At 48.8% G+C, this 15,508-nt stretch overlaps 1 long non-coding RNA gene across 1 annotated transcript; it reads right to left on the bottom strand.

Moving 5' to 3' along the window:
- Positions 1 to 2,309: 2,309 nt before the first annotated feature.
- Positions 2,310 to 9,510, bottom strand: LOC136634501 (uncharacterized). The gene is made up of 3 exons (XR_010793299.1): positions 8,512 to 9,510; positions 3,159 to 3,797; positions 2,310 to 2,401 (listed from the first exon to the last, which is right to left on the bottom strand). It is a non-coding gene; the product is annotated as an uncharacterized lncRNA (long non-coding RNA).
- Between the last annotated feature and the right edge of the window lie 5,998 nt (positions 9,511 to 15,508).

The raw sequence follows: 15,508 nt of genomic DNA, 5'->3' as shown, positions 1-15,508 counted from the left end.
AAATGTTCATCACAGGTTACAGTCTTTAATGGGTATGTACAACCTCCTGATTTTAGAAGTAGACCATCTCAGAATGCCAGATGCATGGAATGGCAACAGGATGCAGGTATCTTGTCATCTTGTGTGCTCCCTGAGGCATCTGGTTGGCCACTGTGAGATCCAGGAAGTTGGACTAGTTGGGCCTTTGACTTGAACCAGTTGGGCTCTTCTTAGTTAGTAAAACCATCCTGCCAGGTATACTAAGGGTGCAGTCCTAACCCCTTGTGTCACTGCTTTCCAGCACTGGCATAGCGGTGCCAATGGGACATGTGCAGCATCCTGCAGTTGGGTGTCACTCATGGAGGCCTCCTCACAGTAAGGGAATGTTTGTTCCCTTACCTCAGAGCTGCATTACCCTTATGTCAGTGCTGGAAAGCACTGACATAAGGGGTTAGGATTACGCCCTTAGCCTACCAAATGCATTACTTGGCCTCTAAAAATTATATGGCTTACCTTTCGCACTCCAGGTAGAACTTCCATTGGCCAGCGCTATCCCTTGTTGCAAGTCCTCAGTTGTTTCCATCAGCACCTACCCTTCCTCCAAATCCACCAGCACAAGGATGTCACCTGCATCTTGATTCCTGTAGTTGGGAAGATGTCCAAGTGACTTTTCCTAACTCCCTCCTTTGCCATTTATAGGTCTTTCCCACCTGGCCCTTAGTACCCAGAGTGGTTGACAGTATTTCCACTTGTGGAAGAACCAGAACACACAGGAAGTGTGTTCCCTAGGCAACTTCCAGGGGGAAGCTCACAACTGAGCAAGAGCCAAGCTGTATCATCATATCCTAGCAAGATCCCGTGACTTTGCTTATTGCAGTGTGGCTTTATGCAGTGACCACTAGGGCTGCAAATTAGCAGGCTCCCTTGGGCAACAAAGGATTCCTGGCTCTCAAATTACTCCACATACTCAGCTTGGCCATTGGCTTCCTCTCACCTAGAAGGACTATCAGTACTTCCTAACTGTCACACTGCTCTACCTCAGAATAGATTCCTTGGTGAGCCTAGTTCTTTTCCACTGAAGAAAAAAAAAAGGAAGATGCTTACCTGAGTATATTGGCTGAAAGGAAGAGAGAAGAAAACAGTTTTAATCAGTACCCAATTGCATATTTCCTTAGAGGAGATGTCAGTGGGAACCTGCCCTTAGCCCACATTCCACTGAATTCCATAGACTTTTTTTTGGTGGCTACTCAAATTCTGCTCCAGAATTCCTGAAGCCTCATCAGGGCTGACCTGAAAAAATTCAGATGCTGATACTGGAATGAATGCAATTCTATTAACCTAAGTAGCTTTGCAAAGGCCAGTCATAGGAATGTAGGAAAATGCCTTCTCCTTGTTCATTTGCCCATCTAGCTCAGGGGTGGGCAAACCCCAGCCTGCGGGCCATTTGTGGCCCTCAGCAACCCCCAATCTGGCCTGCAAGGAGCCCCCAGTTTCCAATGAGCTTCTGGCCCATTGGAGACTGATGGAGTCTATGCTGACCCATGACCGCTGGCCGCGAGCTGTGGGCCAAGTTAGAGCAAGATCCTTTATAGTCTCCATGTATTTTCTTCTTTTCCCTGGGAATTATTTTAACCCCCGCATTTAACCATTTTAACCAGTATTTTAACCATTGCCTCTGAACAACTTGCATCTCCATGTGTTTCTGGCTCGGTTTGTATGTTTTCACTGTGCAAGAGGTGTGTGGCAAACATGTCATGGTTCTCATGTGGTTCTACATGCCTGTATTATCGTTCTCGTGTGTATTATAAAAAGCTCAGTAAACATTCATTCATTCATATAAGCTCCATCTCTAATGTATCCATTTAAGTAATCTATGTAAATTTATTCAAATTTGAAATGTAAATTAATTTTTTCCTGGCCCCCTCACACAGTGTCAGAGAGATGATGTGGTCCTCCTGCCAAAATGTTTGCCCACCCCGATCTATCTCAATTGTCTTGCCAAGAAGGAGACAAACCTCCCAACAGCTGTGGGAGAGAGTATACCAAGGAGGCTGGAGACAAGAAGGAGGAATTGGGTGCCATACAGAGCCTCTTGTCCCATCGTCCTGCACCCTGCAGGGCTGCTATATAGCAAGGTTGTATTTGACCTTGGTTGATGTAATATGTACTTTGGCCAGGAATTTCTCCCAATGGGCAGATGGTGGGGCAAGGAGGGAGCAGACTTTTGTACTGCAGGGGACTGGGCTCCTGGAAGTTCCATCCTCCACCAAAGCTATCTATCATTTTTAAATTTGCAGGAAGCTACTCTTACCTTTCAGGCACAAATGGGGACCAAAATATAAGAGGAGTCCCAAGAAGATGAGAATCACCAGAAGCAAGAGGACGACAATCCCTCCCACAATGCCGGCAATGTTCTCAGGCTCTGAAAGAGAGTAATGAGACACCAGTTCCCTGACTATGGTTGGTCAGAGGATATGCAGGTTGCTTAACTGCTCAGATGAGAGAGAATGAGGCATCAGCTCAGTTATTTTCAACCACTGTGCCACAGTACATTGGTTGATGCGTGAATGATTCTCAGGGGTGCTGCGGAAATTTGGGCAAGAGTCATTTATTAGTAAGGCCATTGGGGGATGTGAGCTGCCCTTCCCAAACAGTGTGGTGTGCCATGTCAATTGTCAAAAAACTGATGGTGTTCCTTGACGATCAGTGTGCTGTGAGATGAAAAAGGTTGAAAATCGCTGCATCAGCTCACGTGTTGAACATGGTGGGCTGAACATGAACATGGTGGAATGGCTGAATATGGAACATTGTCTGCTGTTAAGACCCTTGGTCCATCGCTGACCTGCATTGGCTCTCCAGAGTTTGAGGCAGGGGTCTTTTCCCAACCATATCGGGATATACTACCAAGGGCTGAACAGGCCACCATCTGCATAAAAAGCAAGGGCTCTGTCACTGAGTGACAAGCCCATCCCTTGCAACCCCATGGCTGTCAGCAAGTGGTGAAAGAGGGGCATGTCCTTATGATTTGCTACATGCAGGGTGAATCCTGGCAATGAGTTCCAACTCTAGTTAAACCCTGGAAATAGAAGCTAGGCAACAGATACACAAAACCTTTAGTAGGCATGCTGTTGTTAAGTGGAGGGAGAAGACAGCCTAGATGCCATCACATGTGCTGGTACCTCTTTCCAGGGGGTTATGGGTGGCACAGGAAGATGGGTTCGAAAGGTCTATCAATACAGGGCTAGCCATTCATGAAGCAGGCAGCAGGTCTGCAGGGGTACTGTCCATTGCCTCTACACTTTGTCCTGGCCCTCCTCCCACTCCTGGCATCTGAAAAGGAATGGCCCATAGCTCAGTGGTGGAAAGTTTGCAGTGAGTTCAATCTGTAGCATTGCCAGGTAGAAAAAAAAAATCCTGTCTGAAACCTTAGAGCCACTGTCAGATTTTGCTAAGAAAAACTGAGCTGGATGGACTGATGGTCTGGCTCATTAGATGGTCAGCCTCATTCCTTCACGGGCCACAGTTTAAGACGTACAAGTTACCAGTCACAATTGTAAATGTGCACCTCCCTCAGTCCCAGGGGATTCTCTTGGAAACGTAGTAGCCATTGTCACTATTGCTGGAGCAGTTCTGGATGAGAAGGGTGGAGACGTTGCCCTTTTGGCTGCCAGCTGAGCGGATTTCAGTCTCTGGCTGAGAGAGATTGCGCAACCAGGTAATTTTGGCAAGCGGGTTGCCAGCTGTGAGATCGCAGGTCATTGTCACAGTCCCTCCTATGAAGCAGCTTCTCAAACCATCAGATACAATGGAAGGCCCCTCTAAACCAGGAGGAAAACAAAGACAAACATGAAGAGCATATGCAAGATAATCACTTGTCTCACATATCCCACTGAAGCACTTACTATCGCCTTGCTCTGAATGGGGTTGCACTTCCCCTGAAAAAGCAGGCTCGCAGCTTGGGGGGTTATCCTGGACTCACAGCTGCTCCTGATTGCCCAGGTGTCGGCTGTGTCCAGGAGCGCCTTTGCCCAGTTTTGGTTGGTGCACCAGCTGCAGCCATACCTGCCTCAGTTGGAACTGGCCACGGTGGTCCATGCCATGGTGACCTCAAGATTATTCTATTGCAACGTGGTCTACGTGGGGCTGCCCTTGAAGATGGTCCAGAAGTTGCAGCTAGTGCAGAATGCGGCAGCTCGTGTGGTTGCTGGAGGTTGGCGGTTTGACCCTGTCATGCCTCTGCTCCGGTGGCTAGTGCAGCCAGTGCTGCTGCCGGTTCGTTTCCGGGCCCAAATCAAGGTACTGGTTTTGACCTTTAAAGCCCTAAACGGTTTGGGACCAGCGTATTTGAGAGACCGCCTTCTTCCATATAGTCCGGCCCATCCTCTTTGGTCATCAGGGGGGCCCCTATTGGTTGTGCCACCATTAAGAGAGGTGAGGGGGATGGCGGCCAGAAACAGGGCTTTCTTGGTGGTGGCTCCTGTACTGTGGAATTCTCTCCCCTTTGAGGTTTGAACAGCTCCTTCATTATTAACCTTCCGGTGAGGCCTGAAAACTTTCTTATTTCAGAAAGCATTTGGTGCCTGATAGAGGGCATGACGGCTGATTTTTAAATAATTGTTTTTATACTGCTCATTTTATTGCGGCTGGGCTTGCTGTTTTATCATTTATTTTATTATTGTATTTTATAATTTTATGTATTTTTTGTATTTTATGTCTTTTTAAGTGCTGTTAGCTGCCTTGAGTGCCCTTCGGGGAGAAAGGCGGATTACAAATCCAATAAATAAAATAGATAATTAAGGGTGGACCAGTTCACTGGCCAGAGCATCTTATTTAAACAGAGGCGAGACACAAATCAGATAGCCACAGGGAGGAATGCGGTTGGGGCCTCCTCTGGAATATTCCAGACTCTTCCTTGCAGAGATATTACAGTGAAACAGACAGGCAGGACCCAATAAAACTGATTGATGGGAGATTTAAGATGGGAAAAAAGCAGATACTTCTTCACACAGTGCCTGTGGAACTCACTGCCACAAGGTGTTGGGAGGGCCAATTTGGCTACCAAAGGGGATTGGACAAATTCATGGAGGACTAATCTATCAATGGCTACCAGTCCTAACGGCTATACGCTGTCTCCAGATTCAATGGTAACCTGCCTCTTAGTACCAGGAGCAGAGGAGCAAAGGCAGAAGAGAAACAAGACTTTCTTTCCTACTTGGGGGTCATTGTGTGAAACAACATGCTGGACTTAGATGGGCCTTGGACCTGATCTAGCAGGATCCTTCCCTGTTACTCACTACAAATGAAACCTAGCCCCCTTTTCAATGTCCTGACCAATGAGTGCTAAGGCATGGGCTAGATGTAACTAACTAGGTAGTTCCTTTTCAAAAATGATTGTAAACTTAAATTGTATTCGTATATTTAATACAATTAAAAATGCCATTAGGTGACTAAAAACAGGAAGTTCTGCATTTCGTTGATTTATTTACTATTTGCAAATTTTATGTACTGTCCTTCCTCCAAAGAGCTCAGGGCAGCTTATGGTGGCTCCCACATACTTTTCCCATTCACACAGTGCTGGGAACATGTGGCCATTCCACATTTAGTTGCCGCCACTGTCTCCCCTGCATTGTCGGGGCACTGTGCCAAGCTCCATAGAGTCTTAAGGTTGGAAGTAATCTGGAGGTCTTCAGGAGGTTGGTCAAGACCCAGAAATGAGGCACTACCTGGCCTAAAGGTAGCAGGTTTAGGTGCCTGGCCTAAACAGCAGTGCTGTCACAGCTGTTCTGAGAAGAAAGTTTTGAAAGTAGCCAGAGCTAAGGGTCTTAATGGTGCCTGATGGGGAACATGATTGAGACATACAAAATGATGCATGGGGTGGATAGAGGGATGTTCTTTTCCCTCTTGCTCAACACTAGAGCCAGGAGACTGCCACTAAAATTGAGTGGAGGGAGAGTTAGAACAGAGAAAATAAATATTTCTTTTCCCAGCATGTAACTAAGCCGTGGAATTCCTTGCCACAGGATGTGGTGATTGCAACTGATCAACTAGAGGCCTTTCAAGGAGATTGGACAGATTTCTGGAAGAAAAGTCCATCATGGGTTCCAAGCCGTGATGGGTACATGCTGCCTCCTGGTTTTTGAAATAGGCTACCTCAGAATGTCAGATGCAAGGGAGTGGCAACAGGGTACAGCTGTCTATTTGTCTTATGTGCTCCCGGAGGCACCTAGTGCGCCACTATTAGATACAGGAACCTGGACTAGAAGGATCTTTGGCCTGATTCAGCAGGGCTCTTTTTAACGGTATAGTGGTTGGGGGCCGGGGTTCAAATCCTCTTGACAAGTTGAAGACCTCTGATCTAGTCGAACCCCATCGCAGGAGATGACACTTGACATAGGTCAGAGCTGCTGAAACCTTGGGAAGGGAGCCAAGGGAACCAGGACATTACGCAGATTCACTCCTTTGTTCCATCTTTGATGGTTTCTGCAGAGTGGCACTGAGAGTCAGCCTAGCTGTTTGTTTACAGCATCCTTTGTTTTTCAGAGTTGACATGATGGGATGAAGGCATTGGTGACTCTGTCGAATGGAGATATGCGCAGGGCTCTGAACATCTTGCAGGTATGCCAGCCTGTTTGCAGCTTCCCCTTTCTGCCCTGGAAGGGCGTCTGGAGCAGCCCTTGTTCAGCCACTGGTGTGATATGGTGATCATTTACCTTTTCAGATTAATTGTGATGCAAAAAGGAGCTTGGCCAACATATTTCTGCGAGCCACACATTACATGTGGAAGAGCCACGTGTGGCTCACGTGCCACGGTTTAGGCACCCCCGCTATAAACCTATGAATGTTGGTTAACCTGTTAACTCCCAACTGCACTCTGTCTGTTTCTTTGAATTCAGCAGTGCTTCCAGTCATCCACGTGTTAGAGAACTTGGTTCAATCTGACCTCATCTGCGTGACTGGGCAAAATAGCAGTCTCTCACTGCACATGAGGTACATGGGCGGGAGAGCAGTCAGAGGGTGTGGTAGTCGCAATGGGGTTCCCTGCTGATTGGTGTGAATGTGGCTTTTTTGTTACTTTGCTTTTAAACACATCAAATGTCCTATGTCGGCATTTCTCAACCAGTGGTACTCGAGGTGTTGTCCAGTGGTACACATGGGGACCCCCCCAGGCCCCACACCTGGAAGTGAGACCAGCAATGTAACATGCCAAGCAGTGGTAGGGGGCTCGGCAGTGGGCAGAGCTCATAAAAACCCTCCCATCCACCCTGAGCCTCTTACTGGTGTTTGTTGCACTGCGCCTGGCCTCCCAGTCCAGAAGGAACTGGTATTGACATCATCGCCAGTTATGTCCGGTGGTACTCCGGTGCACCATGCAGGTGTGGCAGGGGACAAATGCTAAGAAATGCTGTCCTATATCATGCAGCCGAACCCTAACTGAGCTGATTTCTTCACCTGCAGCCTCTTAGCTGGGCCATACTTGCAGTAGCACTGCCGGACCAAGCTTGGAGCCATACTGCAAGCATCAGGCAAGCACTGATGTTGTTGCTGGGGTGATCGGCTCCTTCATATGAGCATCCCAAGGTTAACCTGTTGATGGACCTAAGGGGCCAAATAAACTTTCCTTGGTGTCTCCCTCCCCCAGCCAAAGGAGCTTTGATTTGTGATTTGTACCTTAAGTTAAATGACCGTCTTGTTTTTGTTCTCTTCTTCTGCCAGAGCACCAACATGGCCTTTGGAAAGGTGACCGAGGAGACAGTCTACACCTGCACTGGACAGCCGCTCAAGTCAGACATTGCCAACATCCTTGATTGGATGCTGAACCAAGACTTCACCACCGCATATCATAGTATCCTTGGTTTTACTCCCCGAACCCCTCGTGAGGATAGCTTGGGAGTGGTGGGCACAAAATGGTTGACGTGGTTCTGACATAGGTTTCCATACTTGTGCCACCGAATTTAGTGAGGTGTCATTTAGTGAGGTGTCACCTAATTTAGTGAGGTGTTCCATACTTGTGCCACCTAATTTAGTTGCTAATTTAGTGAGGGGTGGGATAGCCACAGCACCTTTGGCTCTTGAGCAAGTAGATCACGGGGAAAGTCTGAGACTCCCTCCCCACAGAGGGAGGGGCAGAGTAGCATTGGCAGAGTCAGGTTCGGTTCCTTGAAACCTTTTAGACCATCCCAGTCAGTATCCCTCCTCTGACCACATTCTGTCCCCCAGCCTGAGTGGTGCTTGGATGGCGAAGCAAGCAAGTTCCTGCTGTCTGGGGTGCCTGTGTCCTAGTATCTCTTGGCCCTCCTACAGGTGGTCCCTGTCACAGTCAAAACTTAGATGGTGAGAGATGGAGGTGCAAAGCAAAGGAAAAATTTGCTAGCCCTGCCTCCTTGCTTTAGCAAATGCCTGTTTCCATTGAAAAGACAGAAAGTGATTGGGGGCCCTCCAGTTTTCTGCTCAAGAAAGGCATATAAATATTAATAATAATAATTCAACAGGCAGCTGTCTTTATTGATGGGAGAGCCATGGAACATGTCTTACCTTGACATTCTGCTCAGATATCATGGAACTGAAGTCCGTAAAGGGTTTGGCTCTGCAGAACATCCTGACGGAGATTCACTTCTTTGTTCACAGAGGTGAGGTCCCTGCAAGTTTACAGCCAGGCTATCCCTGTGTTCTCTCTTGGGTCACGATTCACCATTTAATCGGCGGAGGTGGTTTTTGGCAGATGGGATGTAGAAAAACTTGGCTACTGAACATTGGTAGGCGCCCCTGCACCCTTGCTGTAGATCCTGATTATATCTGGAATTGCAGAGGTCAGGGGGAGCATGTCTCTCTTCTGGAGAGGTGTCTGAGGGGGAGCTGGAGTTGAGGAGAAAGTGGCTAATTAGAAGGCCATTTCTCAAGGGAAATGATGGCCCATTTTGCTTGGCTAGATCGAAAGATAGTTTAATACCAAGACCATCTTGCTTAGGAATGGGGACAGAATCATCTGGTCTTTTCTACTGCAGAAGAGTGTGATTTTTCTTGAGCATGTGTTTGATCAATCATTGGAATAACAGGTACCTTTCCAAGAAGAATTACTGCGGCAGAAGTTGTTTGGTACCATGAATATCCAAGAAACGTACTGTCCTCAACTATACCTTCCATCCACTACTGAAAATGAATGTGTCGTGGCAAGTGATACAGTCCAGACTCTTCTCTTTGTAAAACACTGCTGAGACTTCTCTCTCTCTCTCTCTCTCTTTGACCAACAGTTGACTTCCCACCATCTGTGTGAATCCAGCTTCTGATCAAGATGGCAGATGTTGAGTGAGTGTTTTGGGGAGGAAGTAGGGATGGTGCTGCTTGAGAGCTCCTCAGTGCTCTATGATTTTGCTGTGTGAAGGACTGCCTGCTGTGGGGCTTGGCACACAACATTTTGTGGGCTCTTCCCACACTCAGAATTCACCAGCTCCTGGGGAGGAATCTTCTCCCTTCCCCACAGCTGTGCAAAATAATTCAGAGACGGTGAGCTGAAGATTTTTTTAACCAGTGCAGTCCAACTGTAAAATGTATGTGACATTTGGAGGAATGAAGCAAGAGCAGGGCTGAACCTCTGGCCAAGCCCACTGCATGTTCTTCCCAACCAGGAGTCTGTAAACAGTGGCTTCCTAGCAAACCATTGCTACTGTGGGTGAACAGCAAATTACATAATCGCCCCTGGGAGGTAGGGTGGGTACTAAATTTAGTTCTCAGTATAGGCCTGGAGAAAGTGAGGACTAGAAACTTGCGGGTCAGCTTGTGATGGCAGCTGAGATTTGCCTCAGGAGAGGGAGAGATGCTGCACCTGCACATTCTTGTTGGCATCCTTCAGTCTTGGAAGACTATGGTATCGCGCTCTGAATAGTGTTCTGGAACAGAGTGTCTTCTCCAGTGCACGAAGCCTGGGTAAAGTAGATATGGAGGATAGGCTGTTACCCATGCAGCAAATCCCCCCTCTCCACGTTGCTGAAATGGTCCAATGGAAAGGCAGAAGCCAATATGGTTGGTTCCAGCGACGTCGCAGGAGTTGCCAGAACGTGATTGTGTGACTGCCTCAGGGACTCCGGCTCTGGATTTTGCCTCAAGGTTGACTCCTGAAGCCTTTTCCATAACTGGATGTAGCCACAAGGCAGTGGAGATTTGGGATCAGAGTTTTCCTTCTCAGATGAGCTGCCTTCCCAGGCTAACGAGTCCCATCTACCCGGTGGCTGTTTAGTCGCCTCTTACGACAAGTACAGCCAAACTGAGGGCCTATTCTTATTCCCAGCCCTCAGGGGAAACCTGCACAGAACTGGAGGCATAAGAGTCACACCTGATCTGTGAAGCCCTTTCCCGGAGGGCATGCTGAGCCTTCTCCCCCAAGGAGAATGGCTGCTCCTCACCCTGAGCCTCAGGGACAAGGTGGGTCTTTGCAAAGTAAGTGTAGTTGAAAACGAGATCTGAGAGACCCAAAGCTTAATGGGAACCCATTTTATTGGGGGGAGCCCAGCCTTGGAGGGGGTGACAGGGTCACTGTACACATTTGAGCAGGGTCTAGGTCAGCTTCTCCTTCATGCCAGGAGGGAGTTGATCCATGGCCATACTCTCATGATGCAGGAGCTTCTTGGTCGACTTCAGTCAGTGACCTGAACCCACCACATCTTCCAACCTGTTGAGCTAGGCACCCAGCTTCAGTCTGCCCTCAAAGACCATGTGGCCGACTCCTAAAGGCTGCAGGGAGAGAGTGGCTGAGAGGACATTGGAGAGGCTGTAGCCCAGCCCCCCCCCCAAGAGATCAAGGAAGACGAGGCCCATGCAGGACACGCACGCTGGGCCCCCTTGTAAGATAACAGGGGTTGGCCAGAGTGGCTCAGGTGACTGGCCTGCAAACAGCTCCCAAATGGGATATTAAACTACCATACCTATTCTGCACTCCTGGCCTGCCTCCTGCATGTGCAGAACCCAAGGTAGCAGAGGTCTCTCTATGGCCACGGCATTGGCTCTCACCCTGGCCAGAGGCTCAAGGCAGCCACCATTCCCCAACCCCACTGGATGCACAGTCTGCACAATGTCTGCAAGCCCCCCCCCCCCATATTGCTCAGGCTGCCTCCGCAACTAGTGGTCTACCTGGGAAGAAGGACAGCAGGTGCAAGTGCTCCCGGGAGGCATGGCTGAGGGGTACTGTCGCCCCAGCCATGCTGCCCCAAGGGCTGCCCACTGTTTCCGCCTCCCTGCCTCTGCATCCGGAGGTTTTCTGAGGGCCAGAGAGGCCTCAGAATGCCTTCTAATGCTTCTAGAAGGACTTAGAAATGTAAATATTTTTCTGAAAAACCATGGCCTCTATGGCCCTCAGAAGACCTCTGGACATGACCAGAGGACACCCCCGGTTGTGTCTGAAGGGCTTGTAGGGCCCTGTACTGGAAGTAATTGCAATGCCATCATCACATTACAGCAATTACGGTACTTCTGATGTGTGTGTGGGGGGGGTGGCATGTGGAGGCTCACCCAGGGGTAGCATAGGGGTCAGGACAAGCAACCATTGCCCTAGAGCAGGGGTGTCCAAACCCCGGCCCTGGGGCCACTTGTGGCCCTCGAGGCCTCTCAATGCAGCCCTCAGAGAGCCCCCAGTCTCCAATGAACCTCTGGCCCTCCGGAGATTTGTTGGAGCCCACTCTGGCCTGACGCAACTGATCTCAGTGTGAGGGCGACTGTTTGACCTCTCGTGTGAGCTGTGGGATGAGGGCTCCCTCCACTGCTTGTTGTTTCTCATCTGTGATGCAGCAGCAGCAGCAAAGGAAAGGCTAGCCTTGCTTTGTGCAAGGCCTTTTATAGGCCTTGAGCTATTTCAAGACCTTCATTCATTCATATAAGTTCATCTTTAATATATTCATTTATGTAAACTGATGTAAATTTATTCAAATTTAAATGTAAATTAATTCCCCCCCCCCCCGACACAGTGTCAGAGAGACGATGTGGCCCTCCTGCCAAAAACTTTGGACACTCCTGCCCTAGAGAGTCATGCCTGGCCTGTCAGACCCTTTCATCGAGGGCATGATGAGCCTTCTCTCCTGAGGAGAATAGCTGCCAGTGCTAGACTTACATTTTGGTGGCCCTGAAGCTTGAACTGCTATGGGGGCCCCTTGGCCCCCAGCTATGAGGTCTGGGTAACCACCGTTACCTTCTTTAGTGGGGTTGTTCCAGGACAGTTCACCAGAAATTATATTCACTGCAGCAGAACAGCCTACTTGCCGTGACTCTCTACCTTGACAGCATCTGTGCGGCTGACTCTCACTTGTTGAAATGCATACAACAAAAAAGAATCAATTTGAGTTGTGCGACTTTTACAACTGTATTGTTAATATTTTTGGAAAACCCCTTCTCATACAGTAGACCCCCAATTTTAAAGCAATGGGGACTAAAGTCGCTTCTGGGACTCTGAAGCTTAAGTTTCATTAGTTTCATCGTTAAGAACATCAGAAGAGCCCCGCTGGATCAGGCCAAAGGCCCAGCCAGTCCAGCTGGGCCAACAAATATCTCACAGTGGCCCACCAAATGCTTCAGGGAACCCACTAGACAACAGACACATCCTGCATTCTGGTGCCCTCCCCTGCATCTGGCAATCAGAGGCAGCCTAACTCTACCTTGCACATACCTACCATGACTTGTAACCTGTGATGAACTTTTCCTCCAGAAATTTGCCCAATCCCCTCTTAAAGGCATCTAGGCAAGCTGCTGTCGCTATTTCCTGTGGCAAGGAGTTCCACAGACTAATTACACGCTAGGTAAAGAAATATTTTCTTTTTTCTGTCCTAACTCTCCCAACACTCAACTCTAGTGGATGTCCCCTGGTTCTGGTGTTATGTGAGAGTGTAAAGAGCATCTCTCTATCCACTCTGTCCATCCCCTGCATAATTTTGTATGTCTCAATCATGTCCCCCCTCAGGTGCCTCTTTTCTAGGCTGAAGAGGTCCAAACGCCATAACCTTTCCTCATAAGGAAGGTGCTCCAGCCCAGTAATCATCTCAGTCACTCTCTTTTGCACCTTTTCCACTTCCACTATGTCTTTTTTGAGATGCGGTGACCAGAACTGGACACAATACTCCAGGTGTGACCTTACCATCAATTTGTACAATGGCATTATAATATTAGCCGATTTGTTCTCAATACCTTTTCTAATGATCCCAAGCATAGAATTGGCCTTCTTCACTGCCACCGCACACTGGGTCGACACTTTCATCGAGCTGTCCACAAGCACTCTAAGATCCCTCTCCTGTTCTGTCACAGACAGCTCAGAATCCATTAACCTAAAGTTTTAATATTTTGCCCCAATGTGCATGACTTTACACTTACTTACATTGAAACACATCTGCCATTTTGCTGCCCATTCTGCCAGTCTGGAGAGATCCTTCTGGAGCTCTTCACAATCTCTTCTGGTCTTCACCACTCCGAAAAGTTTGGTGTTGATGTGCCCCGACCACTGTCCCCTGCCCCAAGTCCCAGGTGTACGAATTAGCATAGGCGCTGGGCTTAGCTTTAGTAACATGGCAACCGGCAGGCAGGCAAACCTGCTGCCCCCCCACTCCGGCACACCAGAGTGGGCCAGTTACGAAGGCTGAAGCCCAGTGCAAGTAAACAAGATGAATTAGCCTTGAAGATGTTATGGAGAAGTGGCTTTATCTAGGAATGTGTATTGTGGTTAGCCAGGCCAGCTCAGAGCTGTTAGTGTACGGTATTATGACACATGTTTAAGAATAAATAAGGCTGGCAAGAGGCGGGGCGGGACAGTCCTCTCAGATCTGTTCCAGCTTCAAGGCAGATCGGTTCCAGCCTCCCGCCTCTCTGCACCTCTCTGAAAACCTGCCTCTCGGCTCTCATTCATTTTACTACGCAGGTCTCATGCTTTCTTAGCAGCAGTTTCCTCCCTTACCTCTTCAGTGCCCTGGCAGGTCGCAGGCAAGCAAGACAGAAAGCCACCTCTGGTTCATGCCCCATATTTCCTGGTCACAATGGACAACAAAGTTGGTCATAAAGCTAAGATGTTTGGGGACTGCTGCTAACAGCCTAATTGGCGGGGCCACGGGGTACAGCGGTGCCAAATGGAAACCGCTGGTACAGCGGTTGGACTGAGGTTCATCCCCTTCCTGAGTAAGGGGGCAGGGCCCCACAATGGGGCTACTTTAGTCTGTGCTGGCTTTTTGCCAGCGCAGACTGGAGAACCTCAGTGTCAGGCTTTGCAGCCTGATACAGACAACAGGATCTGGCAGAGCAGGACTCCACCAGTCCTTGCCCCCTCCCAGGTCAGTCACTGCCCCCACCCTGCCTTCTTCAGTTCCCCCACCCTGGAACACATCCCCCTGCAAACCCACACCACCATCATGTGGCACAACTTACCGTCGGGCACTCCCACAGTGCCGTCCATCTGGTGCTGGACCAGTGCTGACTTGGAAGGTGCCATAAATGTGTTTTATGGTACATTTACAACACCCAGCGCCAGTGCTAGGTCCAGATACGATTGGGTTGTAAATGTGTTTATTCTGAAGGAAGCCCTACTATGCTCAATGGGACCTGGTGTGTCTAGGACGGTAGCCTCTGAAATTGGGCAGGACACAATGGAGGTAGCTTCTGCTTGAAGATAAGGCAATGATTTGGCAAGAAGCTTTGCTATTTCTGCACAGGGGTGCGAGAACAAAATGCAGATCAAGTCCGATTTCTCCAGTGAGTGCCTCCCAAGGCTTTCCGCAGAGCTCTGCTGCTGCTGTGGCAAATGCTGAAGCGGATTTTCATCTGCACACCTCTTGCCAGGCGTGGAGAGTGGCCACTTTGCTCTGCTCCAGACTGATTTTTCCCCCCACCAGGTATTTTCTGCAAAGTTTAAGGAGCGATATCACGTCTCAATTGCCAAGCAAAATGGTTCCTCTTTTTCCGCTGCAACCCCCCCTTCCCGGTAATATACCATTTTAAAAGGCTCAGTTGTCGATAGTGTGTTAAAGTTCTCATTCATTCATTCCTAATGTATTTATCTCGTCATATCATAGAAGGACAGATGGGATGGACAGAGTGGAGAGAGGGACATCCTTTTCCCTCTCACACAACACCAGAACCAAGAGATACCCAAATTGAGTGGCAGGGGAGTTAGAACAGACAAAAGGAAATATTTCTTTAACCAGCATGTAATTAATCAGTGGAACTCCTTGACACAAGATGTAGTGATGGTGCCTGACCTAGATGCCTTTAAAAGGGGATTGGACTGATTGATGGTGCTTTATGGCACATTCATGGTACCCAGCGTGGGCACTGGAACTCAAGAGTCCCCTTCCCCCAAGTAAGGGTGAAAGCCCCACAATGGGGTTACTTGAGCCTGCACCAGCTTTTTGACGGCATAGACTGGAGAACCTTCATGTTAGGTTTAGTAGCCTGACACGGACGATAAGATCCAGCGGAACAGGGCTCCACCAGTCCCAACCCGTCCCTGACTGGTCACGTCCCCCGTCCCAGCTTGACCAGGCTGTGTTATTTGTTTAGTGTAATGTGTGAG

The sequence above is a fragment of the Tiliqua scincoides genome, chromosome 14, assembly GCF_035046505.1.
Source record: "Tiliqua scincoides isolate rTilSci1 chromosome 14, rTilSci1.hap2, whole genome shotgun sequence".
In the NCBI taxonomy this organism is placed as follows: domain Eukaryota; kingdom Metazoa; phylum Chordata; class Lepidosauria; order Squamata; family Scincidae; genus Tiliqua; species Tiliqua scincoides.
Note: the sequence above shows the minus strand (reverse complement) of the source record. Positions and strands in the feature narration are given on the sequence as shown.